Consider the following 22,102-nt stretch of genomic DNA (forward strand, 5'->3'; position numbering starts at 1 on the left):
GTGAACCGGTTCCCAGGGACAGCCCCGGCGGCGGCCACTGCCAGAGATCCGAATGCCCTGGCGCTGCGCCAGTCCAGCCCGGTGCCTGGAGAAGTTCAGTGGGTTCACGGAGCGGGGTTTCTGCCAGGGCTGACGCTCTAGAGCCGCCTGTTTGTAGAGTCATGTTTATGTGACTCTACTGGTTTAATTTCGGACCAAGCGTGTAGGATTCTCCGCAAGAGAGAGACACGACCCAATGTGGCGCTCATGCCCCTTAAAAGATGTTCAGAAAGCCTGAGGATTTACATGATTAACTCTAAACATGTGGGTTCTTTTAATTAGCTACCTAGAAACCAAAACAGAGTGCAGGACACTACTGCAATGCAGCCTGTTAAGCAATAATGCATTTTTTCTTCCAAAAGTCACACTTGATAACAAACAATAGTCATAGGCGTAAGATGACTGTGATACTATGAGCTAATGTCTAGTTGTCAGAAACTTTTCCATTAAGGCTCAGAATGATGTTTAACATGTTCTGCCTATTATTGAGCTAAACTAAACATTGTATTAAACGTGGATTTCCCAATGAATGTTACTGACGTTCATTTTTACATGTGCATACATACGGAAGCAGACACCTGTACACATGCATTTTGGATATCAAAAGCACATCAATAGCATGGTTCACTCTATTCCCAGGATATAATGTTTTTTGACATTTCTTTTTCAATCCTTACTCTTTCCTGACCGTAAAAATAGATTTAAAAGAAGATTCTTTAAACAAACGTGAAATGCCAAAATTACATGTTCTCTCCTATTAAACAACGGAGAATGACTGAAAGGGTAGATTTCTTTCATTATCTAGGAAAAAAAATGCTGCTGAGGATGATCACCAAAATTTATGTACCATGTATTTTTCTACTCAAAATTCAAAAGCTTTGGTGTATAGCAAACACTTGAATAACTTATCAAATCCTGTGTAGGTGATAGCTTTAAGACAACTTCTTAAGGCAGTCGCTTAAGACAACTTCTTAAGGCAGTTCTTAAGCCTTTGCGCTTTGTTTTTGGCATTATGTATAACGCATTTAGGATTTCAAAGCTGGATATACTTACATTTAGATTTCGGGAAAGGGCAGAAGAAGGACAGTTGTTTGCTTTTCACTTTAAGAGACCTAGATTTCCTGATTGCGTTAGGCCCGTTGTTACTTTGTTGATTTTAAGTTGGTCCCTAGGGGGAAAAGAAAGCTTATAAGAAATGTATGAGCACACTATCCATTTTGCAGAAATATTAAGGAATATTGGCCAAGATTTTCAAACATAGTGGCTTAACGTAGTCTTTTAATTCCATATTCAGGCTTCTTATTCAAGGTCTACTGTTCAGAAGTATGAAAACCTGGCAACTCATTCACTTTGAGTAGCCTTTTTAGTTACTCAATGCTTGTGAAAACTGATGTAGCAGTTTGAATATGGACTAAAAATCCTAATGTTTGGTATTTTTGCTGGCAATCCTCTAATAATTATGCTGTAAATCAAAATATGGGTTTGGATTTCAAGAAAAGTGCCTTGAGCCTTGTTCCCACCCTTCTGCAGAGACACTGCGTAGCTTTTTCAGATTACTAGGTATAAAATTATCAGTTTGAAGGACAGCTGAAAAACTTTCACTTAATCTCATCTTTCTCCATGTGTGTTGCCCCCATGAAAATGTACATACAAACCCTTTCATGCCATGTGCAACATAAAGTCATTAGTTGCCAAGAGGCTTGGATTGATACGATGTGCTTGGAACTGCCATACAAAGTCCCAAACGTGACAGCACTCATAATGTGAGGATGCTAACAAAGGGAGCCACAGGCAATGCTAATGTCCTATATAAATATAAAATATGCTTATCTATTTTATAGACTAATCACTCTCATGCAGCTGCTACCAAGTCATCTGTGCTTCACCTGACCCAAATCCCACTGACATGACTGGGAAAAGTCTCTGTGATTTGGTGGGCTCAGCTGCCATCAAGATATTTAGGGTTCAGTGTGATAAAGTCCTGGATGGTGAATTCTGGAGACCTGTGCTCCAGCTGGAGTGCGAGCACGTACTTGAGTGCTTTGCTGGATCAGAACTAGGGAGGGCCCAGCACCTGGGCTCTCAGCTGCTGACAACCTGCTCCTTTTGCTGCTCAGCGTCCATCCTTCATGAACCCATGGGCTACTAGAAAAACAGCTCTTTGATAAGCAGTGTGATGCTTTTCACACGTTGGTTGGCTTTGCGGTTGAAAATTGAGATATTTGGGCTACGATCTTCCTCACCTGTGTTTTTACTCTCCAGAGCCACTGGTTTCCCAGCAGTCAGTGTAACTCCGGAGAGCCAAACACACTCAAAGGTATCTCTCCATCTACTTTAAGCATTTTATCAGCCAGGGCAAAATGAAAACTCAAGAGTAGTGGCTCCTAACCTCTGCACAGCTGAGCTTCAGCCGTGCCGTGTACCCCAGGACCCAGTGGGCCCCAGGGAGCTGTGCCCTGAGTGGCCTGGCCACCACCAGACTATGCTAACCTTAGAGGAAGGAAGCATTTTGAGAGTGAGGAGAGCCAAAAAGGAGTACTGATTTCACAAGGGAAACCTGCGGGTAGCTTGACTGTTTTACCTCAGATTTATTCCAGCCCATTTGAAACGTGCCTGCTACCCCGTTTCACCTGAATGCCACACCTGGGCTATTATAAGGTCTCTCTCTTTCAAATCTGACAAAAGAATTAATTAAATTTTGGTCAAAACAGTACATTTTCACAGAAGCAGCTTGACTCTTGTAGACTGAGGAGCATTTTCTGCCAGAAAGGAGATCTCAAAACATCAGCCCAGGTACCTCCGGAGTACATTGATTGCCAAACAGCTCTTGACTTTTGGTTGCTGGCTGGAATCTGTTTCTCCATTTCAGGTGGCTCCACCTGACCACCCAGCCCCAGCACGGGCTCTGAGAGCTGCTGCATGACAGCAGCCAGGTGGGTGCCTTCCTCACGAAGCCCAGAGCCCTTGCAGAAAGTAACTGGCTGCTTTCCAGGCCCTTTGATTTAGATTAGGAATTAGATTAGTGATGACAAAGCTTTCTGGCCTCTGGTGTCAAATTTATTTAAAAAAATCTCTGTAATGATTGCCAGCTCAGTTCTCTGGTAATACCAGATCTAGCACTGGCCCCCGATCTGCCCTTGCTTTGGTAGATAATCTGTGGTGATTTTCTTTTGACTCCCTCCATCTCTCTCCCTCCATCTCTCGCAAGCAGATCCCTGTTCAGTTTGTGGTGCAGTTTAGCAGATGCGCTGCCACCTGGGGAACTGATAGGAGGCAATGCCCAAGTACTGTGGATTATTTGCAATTGGTTTAATACAATTTATTTGAGCTGTACAAAAAAATGCGCATTTGGCCCCTTTCTGAGAGGACTCTAAAGCCTGGAGAGCAGAAATTGCCAATGCATTAGGCACAACCTCATTGCCATTTGCTTCCTAGTTTTATGAAGAGTAGCTTTTTATTGTTTATCCTGCCAAACAGGCCTTCTCCTTCAAACAATGAGTCAATAATTCAGAACACATCTACACACATCCAGCGCTTTTAGAGGCGGCTCTGGGCTCCACAGTTCAGCTCTGGATACAAACTTCTCTGCAGCTTGCAGGTGTTTAGGTTTGGGGCTTTGGCTCAGCTTCTTGTATGGATGAAGGAAAGTCACAAAGTCAGAAGTAGCTTTGAATAGTTAGCAAAATGGAGAGCTGCCAGACTGAAGGGGATGGCAAGCTACTTTGCCTGTGCCTGAGGAGAGAGGGATTAGACATTTCAGCCAAACAGCTCATTCCTGCCTCCTGTTTGTACCATCCGTGCTGCTGTTACTGCCTTTGTGGGATTAGAGAGAGGGTAAAGGAGTGCCAGCGTGTACCAGAGGGCCCCAGTACAGCAGCGGCAGCAGCAATCACATCTGCCCCTTCTACCTCCAGTGGCAGCAGGATTTCTCTGGCTTTCTGCCCTGGTCCTGTCCTAGTTTGTGTCCCTCCAAACCAGGACCGACCCCTCCTTGACAATCAAGAAGGTACAGAAAAATGTGTAGATGGTGATGGTGGATATAGTGGAAGTGAAGGGAAGGTCTCCGGGCGTCCTGCCTCCGGGGAGGAGGGGAAGGAAGGAAAAGAAGTGGTCCCAAGGAGAAGAGACAACTGTAGGAGCAGAAAAAGTGCCCTGTCCCCTCACAACCTCCCCACACACAGTCCCCTCAGTCCTCAAAAAGCCCCCACAACATCACTGACACAGTTCCCACCTTTCCCTCTCACATGCCTTTCCCTATCCCACACCACCACCACACCCCCCCACTACCCCTGCCTGCCTTGCCTGCTCCAAGGATGCCCTTGGCCAGTGCTGAGAGTTTGGGTTTGCTACACAGTGTAACCAATAAAAAGCCAAATTCTGGCTCCAGTAAATCACTCAACAGGCTCCCACTGATTTTTCTGAAAGGAACTCCTGGCCACTTTGAGATGTTGTTCTCTTTAAAATGAATATATTATTATTATTATTATTATTATCATCATCATCATCATCATCATCATCATCCAGCTCTTCATGTCCTGAGACCAATCACTTCATGTGCATTCCTCCACTTTCAGAACTGAAAACATATGATGGTGCAATATGTTTTTTTTAACCTGAAAAAATAATCTCATGGAAGTTTTCCTACTGATACAATCCCTGTCTCCCCTGTGTTATTCAGTCACGTGGAGATCCTGATATATATATATTAGGACTGTTTGGAGAAGTTCCAGGTCTAAAGCCATGATGTTGGGGAACGTGAAGCAACACAAGGCAGTCTTTTTTGTTACGGAGAAAATAAGTCCCAAGAAGGCTTCCTGGAGAAGCAAGGGAGGGAGGGAATATGAAAGAGAGAGGAGAATGACAGAAACCATTCTTAAGAGGAAACTTAAGCATTAGATTTCCTGATTGGTAGAGTTTCATTTCATTGCTCTGCTTTTAAGAATTACTTAGTGCAAAGCTGTAGCTGAAAGGAGAGGGGAGAATTTATTTTCTGTGTACTAAATATTCAGATATAGTAAGGTGGCGTGCACTCTCCTCTCCCTCCCACTCTGCTGCCTGCAGGTATTAACTGGATTATGGAAAACAACACTTTGTGTTTGCAATTCCAGTGCAGAAAGGCAAAATCAGAAAGGCAGAAAATCACTGTATTCTCTCTCTCAACACGGAAACAGCATGACCCCTGGTTAATTTAAGTAGTCACATAAATATAACTTCTATTTTAAGTATATACTTAAGTCCTGATGATTCAATATTCAGCCCAAATGCAAATGACTTTTGTGGAATGAGGTTTGCATTGAACTGGATCTACTTAGTGAAATATTTCAATCTGGTGTTTGAGGGAGAAAAGAGGAATTTGGTCAATTGCTGCAAATGCCTCTGTAGCAAAATTGCTGCTGTACTCATTGTTTGTGCTATTTTCTAGTGAATTTTTTAAATTTTTGTGAGAGAGAACTACTGTGGAATAGAAGGCTGGTCTGGAGAAAAGTCACAGGAATGTGTACACATAATTACATTTTTTGAAAGTAGCACGCTACACAGGATTTCCTAAACTGTACCAGAAAACATTGACATCCTGGAACTGACATTTGCAATTTCAAATACCAGCTTTCCAAGCATAATTAGTGTCTTTGTAAATGTTTCAGTATCAAATTTGGGACTCATTTTGGACAAGCCAGTCCATAAAATTATTTTTTTTTCCCATTTATTATTTCCTTTTCCAATGTTCCAGGGATGACAGCTGTGATGTTTAAAGCTAAGAAATAGTAAATTGAAATAGCATGCTTTAAAGTATTTATTACATTTAATTACAATATATATAAGTTGCTTTCATTTATAATTCACTCTCTTCTCCTGACATTTTTCTTTTTTTGCTTAAAGTACCTATGATTCCCATCGTCCCTTATACAAAATACACAAATACTTTTACATAACTACAGCTTTCCTCTAGTCAGACACCAAAATAGAGGGTTGAGGATATGAAAATTACTTATGACAGATGAGTCACATTAATATTTTGTTCTAAGCCATGAGAAAAATGAGACACAAGGGGTAGGAATCAGAACAGATCAAAACCCTTAGTGCTTTATGATCCAAAACCACAACTATCTATTGAGGTGCAAAATGTTCTTTTTTCAAATAGAGTGTGAGAAAAACACAAAGAATTTTGTACTGCAAATGCTGGCAGCACACAATGTTGCAATTATTCTCAATATTTTGAGATTCTTGAATCATAACCAAAACTTTAAGCAACACTGAGGTAAAAGCATTTTTATATTCCTTCACAAAAAACCAACAACTGAGTTTGTCACAGTTGCTTCAGAAGTGGTGTGCCAAGTTTCTACCAGTGACTGATAATAAAAACAGAAGGGAGGGATGTCATGACATCCTCTTGCCTTTTTTCTTTTTTCCAGCGTAGTAAATTCAGAATCATTCAGATAGTACTCCCATTAGCTTTATCAGATTTCTGTGCTGCTAAAAAAACCTTGTATATTCTGTCTTTGAAAAGAATCACTCTGATTGCCTTTTACAGATACATTCCTATTTCAGTGCACGTGGCTAACTTAGTCTGGATATGAAGCATCTTGCTTCCTATTTGGAGGACAGTGAATACAATCGGTCACATTGGGTACGTTCTCAGTAGGTTACCACTCTCACTATTAGACTTAAGAAGAAACATTAATCACTCCGTCTGATGTGATCAGGTAGTATCGTCTGTAATTTGGGTCACCGCTGGGTGAACTAGGTATTCTGCTTCCTAAGACCTAAGTATTCCCTTTTTTCATTCCCTCTTCTTGCCCTAGCATCCAATGGAGAGCTCAAGTCAGCAAGATGGTAAGCGTCTTACATGAGCTCGTCAGCATCCTCAAGCCTTGGGAAAGGATGTGCTCCTTTTGGTACCTGATGGAGGCAGGCAGGGACCTCTGTCAAAATGCACTATGAGAGTTCTTCCCTGGCTGCACAACGGGTGCTTCAATATGGACCTGACAGACACTTTAGCCTGCCAGGCCCCAGTTCAGCAAAATACTTAAGTGGGGAGGATTTACGCATGCATGTGGAGACATGTATTTCCCCGACTAGAACTTCAGTGTAACTGTACGTGTGCTGTAAACTCTGTACAATGACTCTATAGGATTGGAGTTGAGCTGTGTTTCTCGTCATGAGAGTGAATTAGGTAGGTAAGTATTAGCTCTGCTTAACGCCACTTGTTTGTTCTTCCAGCTATTAGCAGGGGCCCTGTTCCTACCCACTCCCCATCGAAATCTGTCATTTCCTCATATGATAACAAAAGTAGCTGTTCACAGTGCATACCATGCTGGGCTGGGCTGGTTTTATGCCACTTTTTCATGCTGTGTAGGAGAGTTTAAACATGGAAAGTGAACAGACAATTTATGGAAAATCAACACGAAAGATTAAGGATGAAAATTTAAGAACTAAATGGGTGGTCTTAACCAGACAGTTCCTGTGGACTTTATTCAGAGAAATACATGGCTAAATAATTAGGAACTGGCACAATGCTTTGAATATCTAGCTGTAAAGGTGTTTCCTTAAGCCAGTAAAAGCAAGTTCTCCTTTTTCTCCATTTTTAATTTGCTTCATCATGCCTGAGGAATTTTTCTACCTTCTTAATTTATGCAATACTTTTGCATAGGACTAGTTCTGTAGGTATAAAACACATTTCCTATCATCCATCAAACGTCAGTAACTTGATTCTTTATGATTAGGTTATCGGAGGCTATTGGGGTGTGATTGCAACTTGCTTGCAAATAGGTATAGTTGTTGCACTTTGTTTAGTCCATGACAATTCAGTGATTTAGTTTTTGTTTGCCAGGCAATGTGTGAGATACTTGCCTTGAGGTAAACATAGACACAGGGTAATGGCAGGCCATTTCTTTAGGGGTACTGGAACTGTCACAAGATGTGTTTCTTATTAATAGTGGCTCATAATTGATAAGCTTCTCAGGCTTTTCAGCCAAAGCAATTCCTACAAAACCACCTCCCCAGAAAAGGTTTGTAGGAGCACGCTGAACTGCAATTAAAGAGTAGGCCTCCAAGTGCCAAGAAGATTATAGGGAGGTATTATTGGTCCAGACAGAAATTTTGCCAGGCCTTCAGGACAGAATTATGTATCACTGCGTGTTTCTCTCTGGTATGTTTCTACACCATGAACTTGGACGGAATTTCAAATTTATAATGAAATCTAAGCTCTGTTAAGACTACTGAATTTCTGTCTTGAAATTTTTCCTGGTTCTAACTAATACATACACAGATTTGCTAGCGCCAGCCAAGACTAGCTATTTCTGGGAGAGGTACCTGTAAAAGGAAACAGTAGGTATAAAGGGCATGGTGTAATTTTAGTCAGGTTATTTATGCATGCCTCTTAAAAAACAAAAAAAAATAGAAAAGTAAACTTTCCTGTTCCTTACTGCTGCCAATCTCAACAAACCAATTCTTTATCCATCCTGGAATTTTTATCAGCTTAGTCTCGTGTTATAAGGAAAAATGAAGTGAAATGCACATTTTTTTATATAATCTAATAAAAAGTCAGAATACATATCTTGCTAATGTAGTGTGCAGTGACCAATGTGCTCTATTTACCACAGGTATAGGTAATGTTCCTTACCCTGATTGGCACCAGCCAATTCTTGCCGCTTTGTTTATTTGTTTGGCTAAACTCTCTGAACCACATTACATCCTTTTATGTAATTTACCTTAAAAAGCTACGTGATAGCCGTAAGGACTATGCTAACTTCTGGATAATATATTTGAAAAAATTGTTCTAAACACCGTAAATATAATCATGATGAAATATCAGAGCAGAGAACAACCTTGACTGTCATCTGCGTACTCTGCATGGGCAGAAACAAACAAACAAACAAAACGTAAATTCTATCCTCCATTGCTGATACCCAGATAACTGAATATTGGACACACTACATTGTTGATCTTTGGCAAATGGAAAAAGGTTAAAGGAGATGAAATTGCCAAACAGTTTCTATGTTAGTGTCATAGAATCTCACATCATAAAGAAAAGGCAAAACTTTTCTGTTCAAGTCTCTAGAGCACTGAGTTGATAAAGTAATTAAACATTTATTTTTGAGAGTAATTAAGTGTTATACATTGAGTTATGTACGTGATTAGTTTCTTTGCTGAATCAGGGGGTTAAATTAAACCGGTGGAAATGCCCCTATACTTAGCAGAGAGCAAAATATCAGTTACAGAAAAGCACGAGGTTTTTTTTTTCCCATTATACTTTTTCTCTTAAGTAAAATCAAAGCAATTAAACATACTCAAACAGATGTGTGTTTTCTACTCAGGTTGGGATGAGGAAACGAAAAGGAACATGGTGTACTATTGTTAATCAAAAAGTAGAAATGTTGTATTTGTCTATTTCATCATAAAGTAAAATGCTTTCAGGTTTATAGAGGAAAAAGTACTGAGAATATCTTCAAAATGCCACCCTTGGAAGTAAAATGCCTCTGTGGACTGTAAAGTATGACCTCTTCATCCTTAGGGATTCATGCTGTTTGTTGTCCATTCCTTTTAAGGCAAGATTTTAGGAGTTTCCCATTACAGGCAAGCAGGAGAATTCCTCTCCATGCTAATATAGTACTCGATAAGCTTATGCCAGTGGCTTATTTGGTCATCATTACAGTAGTACCTAAATATTCACATATTTATCTTCACAGTACCTTGTGAGTTAGGGAAGAGGTACTGCTCCCATTTTGTGGCTGGAATGAGGCTAAATCCTCTCCCCAAGGTCAGTTAGGAGGTGTGTAAGAGATGCGGGGCATAGGAGGGAGGTATTCCCTGCCTCGGTTAGGAGGTGTGTAAGAGATGAGGGGCATAGGAGGGAGGTATTCCCTGCCTCAGGATAGTGCCTTAGTCAGTGGGTCAGCCTTCCTTTCCGCAGGAATATGAAGCCTTATCCAGGACCAGCAGCACAAACACTGCTTGTGTGTGTGAAGAAATTATGACACATCCCACCTCTTGAACTGTGTTTCACTTGGGATATGTCCTATGATCTCAGCCAGATCTCATGTTCCCCTGCCCCTTGCCTCCCTGACCCCAAAAAGCATAGCCTGCACTTTTCCAAGCACCGAATTATTTTTATCTTATGAATGTCATTAGCTAATTAAAACTTACAGTACACACTGTGTTTCTACCACGCTTGGAATTTCTACTCCAAAATTTCACTACTTGATGTGATTATATAGGTGGTATTTATACATGTGACTGTACTAGACTCCCAGCTGTACTGCTATGCAAATTAAAGGATTTAAAGAGACAGCAGTTATAAGGTGAGGTGTGTGACGTCAGAAATGATGCTCAGGTGTCATGCATGAGTAGTGAAATAAACATTTCAAACGCCACTGAATATATTTAATTAATAAAATGGGCTAGTAAAAATGAGAACATTAACTAATGACTTTAAAAGAAGCATTTAAAGATTTTCTCAAATATATACAGTAAGAGACAGAACAAGCACTGCAAAATACAGTAAGTACTTTGACTTAGCTGAAGTCCTACAGACAGTCTAGAAACAAAAAGAACATTTGGATGGAAATATAACTAAGCAAAGATGCTGGAAATAATTCAGCTATAAAAAGCCACAGGAGTCCAGGCTTTGACAAATTCCTGAGACCATTCCATAAAGAATAAAAAGATGTACTAATGCTAATTCTAAGGGAAGATACCTCTTCTGAGTTGGGCAGAAAGGTTTTGGTGATAAGAATGTTTCTAATCATCATCCCAAAACTTCTGAAATTATGAAGGTGTGTAGAAAGTACAGATCCTGAATAAAGATGGATTGTAAGGCACTGGCAACATTCTGGCCAGCAGATTGGAAATAATCTTCTCAAGTTTAAATCAGATGTATCACTTTAGATCAATTAAGAACAAGTTCATAATGATGTTAGTTCATTGATTTCATTTTACATTTTCATAAATGTAGAATTGAGTCCAATGTCAGCCTTTTCTGGAAGTGGCAAGAAGGATTTTGATAGAGTGGGATGGATTGGCTACACCCAAACTGTTCTCCATACTGTAGCTATCTGAATGTGGCAATAGGACTTCTCTGTTCTGGAGTTCACACTGCAATTAATACTAAAATCAAATTTGCCTGCATATGGGAGAACAACTCCAGGAGTTAACCCCTCTTTCTTTTATCCCTGGTATTTTAACCTGAATTAATTTGAAATCATATGCTACGTCAGTTACAAAACCATTTTCTAGGCAAGCTCCACCTTTCTTCCAGATGACATCAGAGTGACACCACAGTCAAAGTGATCTATACAGTTGTAACTTCCAAGATGGATCTACCGTTACCTGTAGATAATTTAGATGTTACGTGTGGTAGAAAATAAATCTGTCCTCCGTTTCCATGGCTTAAACTATTGAGAATTTAACAGACTTAAATACCTTCGCTGGTGTCCAAGTCATAGGGAGATGGGGAATTCCTAGGGACTTAAATATTATTATTGATTTCACACAGGATGACCTCAGATACCATGTTCAGAAGCGGTAGTCTAAACCTATATGGGAGCACGGAGTTAAACAGAATCTTTGGCTTTTGGAAACTGAAAAAATACCAGCCCTTTCTTCCCTCAAAAACTGATGAATGCAAACAAAAATATAAAATTACTTACCTTCCACAGCAGCTGGTTAATGCCTTTAATTTCTTAGGCAATAATAGTACAAGGTTGACTGGGATAAGTTTTAAGTCTGGCAAACATCAAAAAGATATTTCAAATCTTAGCAGGATAGCTGGCAGGTTTAGTAGATACCATATTTGGTTATGATAACAGTAAAATAAAAGACGTGGTTATTTTAATTTAAAATTGGACTTGAATAGGACGAGGTCTGATGAAGGAAGATGGGTCAAATTTCTAAATCTGACTGATAGATATAACTGTTAGAGATCAAAACTAGCAACAGAATTCTACAGCTATTAACATCCTATTTTTATATCCCTATTTCCAGGAGAATTTTTACTGGAGAAAGAAGCATAAAATTTCTGAGTATAATGGGATAAGTCTGACGAAGGATGGGGAAAATTAGATATGCTTTGACTCCCAAAAATTACAAGAGAAAATGAATCTTTCATTCTTCTAAAATGAGCACTTATTTGACGAAAGATAGAAAGATATCCCTGTGGGTTGCTTTTTCCCAAAGACGAAATCTTCATTAATTAGATGTATGAATTCTTGCAGAGGTCACCAGTTCAGTGAACATAAATGTCTCTAGCAGAGGATGTGAAATGTGATGGTTTTAAGAATCCATGTATCACCTACATGGTAGATCCTATTCTGAGACTGAAAAAAAAGATAGGGGTAAATTGGGCAGAACATGTGGAGATATGTAGTCAGCTTATCTTTGGCAGCTTAAGAGCACATGAAAAACAGTCTTGTTAGATAAAGGATCCACCTTCCACAGAAGTCATATCAGCCAGCAGGCAATTCTTTTAACAGCTCTGTGCTAATGACTCTCCATCTGCGAAAAGATTATATTAACATTTACCTACCTCATAGTGGAAGCTGGAAGGGCTTAATTAACATGTGTAGTTATTTAAAGCTCTTGGGTTGAAAGCTGCACTAGAGGTCCAAAATATTTGTTAATACCCAGATGATTTGCTCACGTGTTTGCAACATGCCAGCATAGAAACCTACTGGATGCAACGCAGTATTAGACAATTCACCAAATGAGAAGCTCAACGGGGTAAACAATAGTTCTAATTGGCAGGGTGCTTTGGAAGATCCACCCATCTTAAGGCTTTATTGCAACTCTTTGGCCATACAGAATACAAATCAGCTTCAATTTATGATTCTATTAGCTCCAAAGCCACTAAGGAACAGAGAGCTAGAGTCTGGAATGGAGCCGGGAATTCATTCCAGCAGCATGCAATCTCATTTGGGCAGATGTCACAACCTCCACCTTGGACTGAAAGCTCAGTGTGAGCCAGCAGAAAATACATTTTTAATATGCTGGATAATAAGGCAAATGCTGTTATTTGGAACTACTAGCAAAGACACCTGCTGACAGTTGGCATTAAAGGCAATGGCACCTGCTGGAGACATTGCAGGGGGAGAGGCGAAATCTGAGCCTTGTTGAAGTCAAGGGACGTTTTGCCATTGACTTCAAACACACCAGAATTTCTCTTACAATGATTAATGATTTTATGTGTATCTACAAGGTTATGGGTAGTTTGTGAAACTTTTATACACAGGCAGATGTCCATAATGTCAAATAATGAGGATGCTGAGATACCAAAGGATATAATTAGCATAATAAATACCTACTAGAAAAAAATAGATAGATCACACCTTGTGTTAAAACTTGATTGATTCCAGTTTGATATCATCCCACACAAAAGTCATAAACCAGACCATTCAGTGGCATTAGTGGTTGGTGAAAAGCACTTTTCAATGCTTAGATGGTTTGTAACTTCTAGTGGCAGGACACTGTCCAAGAATCTGGGGGTAGAAAGAATTCCTGTGCATTCACTTTATGCAGTAAATAAATTGCCTGACTCGTCTTTAAATTTATACAAAGCCATGGGCTTTGATGGAGATCAGAAGTAATTTATCCAAAGCAAGCTCTGAGGAGAAACAGCTCTGCTTTTTGCTTGTGTATTTTGCCCAGTGTCCCTTTCTTCCTCTGTCTTTTAGTATTACCAGTCTACTGTAAGTGTCTACATTTTTTCTTGAAATTGTATCAAAAAATTTGAAGCTTTTAATAACCTGCCAATAAAACTTCTGCAGCTGAGTCTGCTAAAACACCCCTGTTTATTCTCTAAAGGGAGCAAATTTGCATGCAGGTTTTTGAGTATGCTGAGAGAATGTTTTTGTTGAAGTAATTTTTTCCAGTAAAATCCCGGAGTGCTTGTTCAAGAGGCTGGTCTGACAGATGAACTTTCACAAGCTGAAAAAATTTAGACTGGTTGTGTGTTTCCAGTGTATATATCACTAGCTCAACACAACAGACACATGAGGCTTTTATGCAAAGCCTGGACAAGAGCCTGACACCTTGTTTCAAACCATGCACAGTCAGCCATTAACCTGCAGCAACAGGCAGCCAATCCGCTATAACATACTATGGACTGCAGACAAGAAAACCAACGAGAAAGCCCTATTGAGCTGTTGCTACTTATGCTCCTTGCAGGAGAATGTCTGGTTGCTTTGGTGTGGTGTAACTTACACCCTGGCAAAATATAATTGTCTGCCCTTGAGAATACAAGCCTGAAAGGTGCAGGTGGAAGAGTCGTGCAACTCCCTTCCTGTGGAAGGGTCAGCAGCAAGGACGCAGACAAGAAAACCAACGAGAAAGCACTATTGAGCTGTTGCTACTTATGCTCCTTGCAGGAGAATGTCTGGTTGCTTTGGTGTGGTGTAACTTACACCCTGGCAAAATATAATTGTCTGCCCTTGAGAATACAAGCCTGAAAGGTGCAGGTGGAAGAGTCGTGCAACTCCCTTCCTGTGGAAGGGTCAGCAGCAAGGATTCAGCCTCCTGGTGCTTCAGGAATAAGTTAAACTTGGCAATACCTTCTGTGCATGGCTATGGCCTTTAGGTTCTCTCTTTCTTTCTGGTTGAAGATGGAGAGATGCTGGAGAAACTACAGTATCTGCTCTACTTCTACTAAAATCCTGGTTTTAGAGGAACTCACGGTGACCAGGCAATACCATAGCACTTAAAAGGTACTTCCATTTTGCTGACTAAAGCAGAACGAAAGCCTGTGTTCACATGAGGAATGGAAACTAAGTTGGCTCTGAAAATTTCTTCCAGAATAACTGTTGTAAAGTGATCCCATCACCACAACGAAGGCACTAGACTAGATAACCTGTGTTGCTGTGGTTCCTCAGGAAATGCAGCAGCTGCTGTCCCGTCACAGTGAATGTATGGCAGATGAATTCACCAGTCCTGTTTCAGAGAAAAGGTTGTGGGTAATCTACTGGTGCTTAGGAAAACATAGTATGGTGTTTTGCAGTCCTTAAAAAGGGACAGAAGAACCCTGTGGCTTCTGTTTTCTTCCCCTAATGTAATTGGTGGTGGTGGACAGTCAGGTTTTAAAAGGTGACTGTGTTTTAAAGGAAAGTGTAACTATAATCAAGTGTCACTTTGCAACATGCATGACATTGCATGTACAGGTAACACAGTTCCACCTGCTCTTATCTGATGCAATCACATCACATGTCATAATGTCTTTTAAGTTTCAATAAGTACACTGTTTAATTTTTTCCTGCTTTATAGTATTTTCTTCCTAACTCTACCTCTAGATCCTGTAATACTCTTAACATATCTGCAAATCTACTACAGTAGCTACTTTATTTAAATAACAAGACTCCCCCTTTACTGAGGAATTAAGCAACCTTTGTTGGCAGCAGTCTGGTAGGCTGCTTAATTCTGAAAAGGTTGTACAAAACCCAGGCTAAACTATTGAAAGAATGTTTCAAAAAAATCAGAACTGAAGGTTTGCTCTGTTGCAGAGCAAATAAACTTGCACTAGCTCTTCAAAGCAGACCTCATTGTTCAATGGCTCTGAGGCAGTTGTTGCTTTCTCAGCAAAATGCTTGTGATTCAGTTTGAACTAGTCCTCTTGACTTTTTTCACCGCATAAAATGATATCAGCAGAAAACTCTGCGCTCTACATAACCAAGAAAGCATTCTACAATATTTTAAGTAAGTCTCTCTTTACAGCAGAAAGCTATCAGTATTACTTACCCTGTATTTTTATGGCATGTACTGGGAATTACACTGAACTGCAGCCTACTAAGTTGAAAATCTTTGGCAAACAGGGCTTTTAGAAAGGACAAATCGCCATCTCATCTCAGCCATCTCTTAGGAAGCTATTGAAAAAATCTATTGATTTTCCCATGCTATGATAATTCTTGGGATTAGAGCTCCCAGCATCTACTGCTAATCTTCTGAGATATTTCTTTGAATTGACATGCTATGGCATTCGCTCTTGGTACCAGTGACAATGCAATTTTACAAAAACACATCTTCAAGACATTTGGTCAGGCGACTCAAAGGATGTGCACAGTGTATTTCACAGCATGCAAGATATTGTCCTGTAAGGTAATTTGACATAGTCTGTTCTCCCATCTATCTCCAGCATCTTGTTATATTGCAACAACAAGGTGTCAGATCACCAAGGAAAAAGGCAGTATCGTCTCTGTAAAGGTAGTAAAGGTAAGAACATATATAGGATTCTGTGGCCTATGCAGTGGAAGTGACGGTAGATCCACAGGCAAAGATGAACAAGAAGGACACTTACCAAGCCAAAAGATTATCATAGAAGCTAAAGGACACAGTTGGCTAAGAAGCAATGCAGAGAAGAATGCTGCAGAAAACATCTGCACCAGCCTAAGAGAAAAAGAAAAGAAAGGGATAGAGTGATGGGGCAAGAAGACAAAATTTGGAATCTCTCAAGGAAAATATTGGAAGCCTCATGCCTGGAGGTAAAAAGAGCCGTTTCTGCAAAAAGTATTAGAAAGTGACATGGGGCGATTATCCCTATTTGGCCTAAGTGATCTGCTTAGTGTTTTGCATTTCTGTATCCTACACATGGATGCTGTCGCTTCTCTCAGCCTGAGCAATTCTTTGATTATTAATTAATCTCAGTGCCTCTCATGAAAGAACTTGGGGAGTGATCAGTACAACCCAGTGTGACCAAGAGGCACAAGATCAGTCTTTAGGTCTCATGAGTTGTTATTGCTCAGCTCTGTGTGGGGACAAGTATCTTTTTGCTCAGAGATTTTAGCAGCCCAATCTCATTCCCACACAGTCGGTGGAAAAGCCTGTGAACTGACAGTATAACAACAAATGTATGCAAAGGTGGAAATAGCCCACTGAAAGGAGCATTAGCAGGTAAGGCTGCTGTTTTCCAGTTAGGGTTTAAGAACAGTTGGAGGTGGGTATCGCTTCATTTGGGAGCATGCTAAGGTACCACAGCTGGAGAAAATGCAATGATGTCTCTGTTCTCAACAAAATGAAGTGCCTGTCACAGCCAATTTTGTACTAATGCTGTTTAGAGCTGAAGAACCATTAGCTTACAGTCACAAGACTTTCCAGGGTAAGTAGGAATAAATTTTGTTATTACCATTTTAGAGTTAGGAAAACAAAGGAAAATGGAAAGAATCGTTTGCCTGAAAGTTCCCAGCAAGTCACTGGCAGCACCAAGCTTTAGGTCTCATGACTTGTTGCTCAGCTCTGTGTAGAGGCAAGTATTTCTTTGCACAGAGATGTTAGCAGCCCAATCTCATTCTGACTCAGTTGGAGGAAAAAGTCCAATTAATGTCAATTCTTATTTAATTTTGTAACTTTGCTTAGGTCACAACTAGACACTAAGTAATATATTATCTTTTTTTTGGTATCGTTCAATTCTGTACTAAAAAGCTGACTCAAACTTTATCTTTAATATAAAGTGTGGGTAAACAACTGCGTATATGTATCAGATAAGTATACATGCAAAAAGGTCTCAGCTTTTTCATTTTCCAAGAATTGAGTAAATTTCTTCTTTGTTGATATGCTGATCAGTCTTTCATTACTAATGTTTATATAAAGAGAATACATATAGAGAACCTGTATCATTAAGTAATGATATGTATGCTACCAAGACATATAATGTTGAAGGTGCAGTAATCTGGAATATTTATACCATGTCTAGTTTCCCATGAATTTAGTTCAAATTAAAAGAAAATCCTTAAACCTTAGTTCTCTTTCCCAATACTTTTCAGAAAATGAAAGCCTCCCTTTGAAGAGCTGGTAGTGTCAGATATTAGGGAGTTAAGCCAGACGTCCTTGGTTTAAAGTTGTTAATCTCTATCTCATCTGCTCTCTTCTATCATCTTCAATTTGTCAACAGTGTGTAGTAATATGTTTGATTCATTGGAAGTGAAAAAAGGATAGTGAAAGCAAGTAAATATGTCAGTTAAACCCCACAAGTATTAAGTCACCTCTATTTGTTTGTCTGGTAAAAACTGGCCTCTCATTGGGTGAACTGAGGCCAGCTTGATTCACCACCAAAATGTGAATCTGGAACTGACATTGAATTTGCAGATGTGCATAAGAGAAATCCCTTGAGTGCTGAAATAATTGACTTTAAGGAAAGGCAGGAAGAATGTAAACAGCGTTGTTAAGCAGACTGAAGTTTATCAATTACTGTCATTACTACTGAAATTAGTCTCAGTTTGACATCATGTTGATTTTCTAATTATTTTGTCTAAATAAAGATTAAATTATTTTTTTAAATTCACGTACATTACACAAATCCAGGATATTTCTGAACAATCTTCTTGCTTATAAACAACAAAAGGAAGTGATAGCATACATGAGATTAATAGCTGAGGAGTGAAGTTTTTGTGTGTGCAAAAATTTTAAAGCTTTCAGAGGAGAATGAGGTATAAACACTGAAAGAAAAACAGCATGAGTTTGAGTGAATAGTGCTGAAAATATCAAGCATATATTGAAAACACCAAGCATGTAATTATATGCTGTGCTTGTAGAAAGGGCTCTCTAATTGTAAATTTGGGCTTTTGGAAGTGATCATGAAAACAATGCTGTAGTGAAAAAAAAGGACAATGTCTCTCTTTCTTGCCTGTTTATGTAGGCTGTCATCCAAAGTTGTCAAAGAATAAAGCCCTCTTAGCAGAGCTTTTCCAGGTGTTTTCGGTCTAGTGGAAGTTTACATCCAGGCTGATTCAGAGGTGCAATCACTACAATTGAATTACCAATGTTCAAATTCATTTATGCTTCCGCTCTCTGGTATTCAGGTCAGCCGCAGAGCGTCTTTTGGGTAATTTAGATCCGCATCAGCCCTTCTAATGGGAGTGATGTACTTTACATGTCAACACAGACTAACTTATCTGGCTCGTATTTTCTCTCTTGGAATGCAAGACTTAAAATAGATGCCATTTTAATACTTGGCTTTCATTTAAAGACCCATCTGCTGATGCCTGATGGAAACATTTTTAAACACTCCATTTAGAGATAATTTTGCTCATATGTTATAGGTTTCTTCTATTCCTCTTTCTCCAGCTTAAATCAGCAGGAAAAAAAGGATTTTGTCTGATTAAGATTTCAGTCTTTTATTTGATTAGTGGCTATAGAGTGCTGTAACTTCCAGAGCAATCAATGATGCTGTCACAAACAGAAAATTGCAACCTGTTTTTTAAAAGCAGTGAACATTTATGTCTCACCTTCCTTACTGTTTTTTTAACACTAACTCTCGTATTATACCTGATACAAATGATGATGACATACCTAAGTTTTGAAAAGTGTCTAATCCGCAATTTGAGACACTTTAAGGCAATCTTGTTCTCAGAAATGGGTGGTCAGCACTTGGTGAAGGTTGGGCTTGTTGTGCTGTCTCCAGTTGGGCACTTGGAAAGCCAGCTATCCAAAATCACTCTCTCCTTTGAATGCATATTCCAGTCATCTGATATGTGTGGAATTTGAAGCAGCTAAATATGTGCCCACAAACTGTGAATGACTGATTGCAAGAACAAAAATGGAAATCAGTTTTATAAATTATCACTGATTGTTCAAATGAAAAATAGGTTATGATTTGAGATCTGAAACCAACCTAAATAAAAGGTTGTTAAGGAACTCTGTAAACATAATTCTGTGTTTAACAAATGCAATCAGTTTTATTATCACTGTTACCAAGGTTGTGGCAAATGGTCATGAATTATGGACATTAGCCAACAGAAAAATACTGTCTTGAGTTAAAAAACTAGTGAAAGCTATGATGGGTAAAGGGATATCTCTGCTTTTGACAGAATGATGCCTAAAAAATTTTAGAAGATAAGAACCATTTGCTGCAAAAGAGGAAGAAAAGGGTCAACTCTCAAGTAAACAGAGTACAGTCAGAGTGTCTGGGCCTTTTGCTTTTCTAACAATTCTTCTAAAAATGTTTTTGCTTTTCTAACAATTCTTCTAAAAATTCTTCCGTTATTCACAGTGCTGCCTATCATGTTGGGAAATGCATTCTTTGAGCCCTGAGGTATGTTATAAAGGACTTTGGATATTTGACCCATGGAGTGGAATGAGTTCATGCATAAGGACATGAGTCCTCCATGCATGAGTTCATTTGTGATGGCAGAAGGAGTGACTGGCAGTGCCCCTGCCCTAGGCCTGCTGACTTGGAAGAGTTCTTGTTTTAGGACCACAGCTGTTGCGTGAATGAGGTTGGTGCAGGGGTCAGCATGAGAGTTATTTGATTTTTTCACCTTACTCTCCCTTGACTGGCTAATGAAAAAAAAAAATCCCTGTCTGCAGTGATTCCATGGAAACCCAAAGCAAATCATTAACACCCACATGTGCGTGGGATCAGCTCTTCACCAATCAAACTGTGCCAGAAGTAGGATGTATAGGGGTCAGTTTTCATAAGGTCATTTCTGGATTAACTGTTTTATGGAACAGCATTAAGCAACAAACTTTGCTGTTGAGTCATTACGGAAGAAGTGATGCTAAGTGGAAGGGAGGGCTTGACTTCAGATTCCATGTCTGAAGCCATCAGAGGTCAGGAGTTTTTAATGTGAGAAACATAAAGTAGAATTCATATAAGTGTGACTAACTTCCAGGATTCAAGCACATTCTTAGCACAGGAGTATAAGGATGGGAAAATGTTCATTACAAAATGTTATTTCATTCAGATTTCAAAGTTTGCCTCTCTTCTTGGACAGGTTTTGATTTATTTTTTGACATTTTCCTGCAAAGTTGTCTTACTTGTATTACCTAAAAGGAACATCCTCTCAAAGTCACAAAGTAGGAATAAGTACCTTGGAACAGCCTTTCTTGAGACATAGGTTCTTATTTTCATAGGTTCTTATTTTCACTCAACTTCAAACTTCAAGCATCACTAGTCCCCTAATAAATTTGTTTGTCTTTCATGTTCTACCAGTCAGGTGGCCCCATCACAGGAAAAAGTTCTAGAAGTAAGACATCGATGAAGTTTAGGTCCTCCCATGCTTAGGTAGCAGCTCAGTGGTGGTTTTCAGGATTGCAATTTCAGTGAAAATTGTGCACGTTGCAGCTAAGCCTCATTTTATTCTCTGACAGGCAAATGAACAACTTTTTGTAAGATAACTTGAGACTTATTCACAATGCCCATGCAAATACATTTATATACTCCTATCTTTCAAAAAGAAAATCGAAGGTAATTATTCCTTATTTTTATAAGGAATATTATATATTTTCTCTCTCCTTATGAGAGAGAAAGCATCTTACGTTTACTACAGTGATTGCGTATGGGCACATAGCACAAACTAGCCAAAGCACTGGAAGTTCATTTCCTAGCTGACCTGCCAGTCATTTCTCTATGTGCAAGTGCCCTGACCCCTGCATGGAATTAGGCCTAACTTCACTCAGTTTTGTCTTAAGAGATAATTTTCAGCTATTTTCCAGGAGTTTATAGAAGCTTGTTTAGTTATTAACTAGCTTTAAAAGTATTTAATGACTTGGAACTTGTACAGCATTTGAAAAACACTAAAAAAGTCTTCTTGATACTGAATGTAATAACAAAAACAGCCCCTAAAAAACAAAGACGCAGGAAGAAACTTACAGTATTGTGGTGATAGAAAACACTTGCTAACTCCTTCAGTAGAAACCTAAGCCTTTGTAATGAGGTACACCTGGTCTCACTTAACCCTTCCCACAGCTGATTTTCTATGGTAGGTTATTGCCATCTCTCTGTCGTTAAAGTGGTTCAGAAACCTGATGCAGTAGGATTGTTTGATGCTTTGTCCTTGCATTTCTATGTAAATATGTTTTAATCTAAAAGATTGGGTTCTTTTTGTTTGTTTTTGTTTCTTTTCTGTTTCTAAATGCAAAAATCATATAGTCTCTTGAGGACATCTAGCTCTTAATGAAAAATACCATATCTGAAAATTGGCAAGACTGTAACAAGAACTTCCCCCCCTCCTCCCCCCCCCACTCTGCTTTTTTTGTGGCTTTCTCTTCATTATTGATAAAGCCAAGCAGCTACAGCCTTAGAGGGGCCATTTTGGAGCTGGCTGCAGCTTGCTACACCTCCTTCTTCTAAGTGGTAAGTGCTCTTGGTTCC

The 22,102-nt window shown here is 39.4% G+C and overlaps 1 protein-coding gene across 1 annotated transcript in view; it reads right to left on the bottom strand.

The window, feature by feature from the left end:
* The window catches only part of COL8A1 (collagen type VIII alpha 1 chain), a 91,827-nt gene that overhangs the window by 32,733 nt on the left and 36,992 nt on the right, over positions 1 to 22,102 (bottom strand). The window contains exon 3 of the mRNA XM_019474723.1: positions 1,093 to 1,207. The gene's annotated coding sequence lies outside the window, so the exon portion shown is untranslated. The remainder of the gene's footprint in view (positions 1 to 1,092; positions 1,208 to 22,102) is intronic.

The sequence above is a fragment of the Aptenodytes forsteri genome, unplaced genomic scaffold (assembly GCF_000699145.1).
Source record: "Aptenodytes forsteri isolate BGI_AS27 unplaced genomic scaffold, ASM69914v1 Scaffold61, whole genome shotgun sequence".
NCBI classification, from domain to species: Eukaryota; Metazoa; Chordata; class Aves; order Sphenisciformes; family Spheniscidae; genus Aptenodytes; species Aptenodytes forsteri.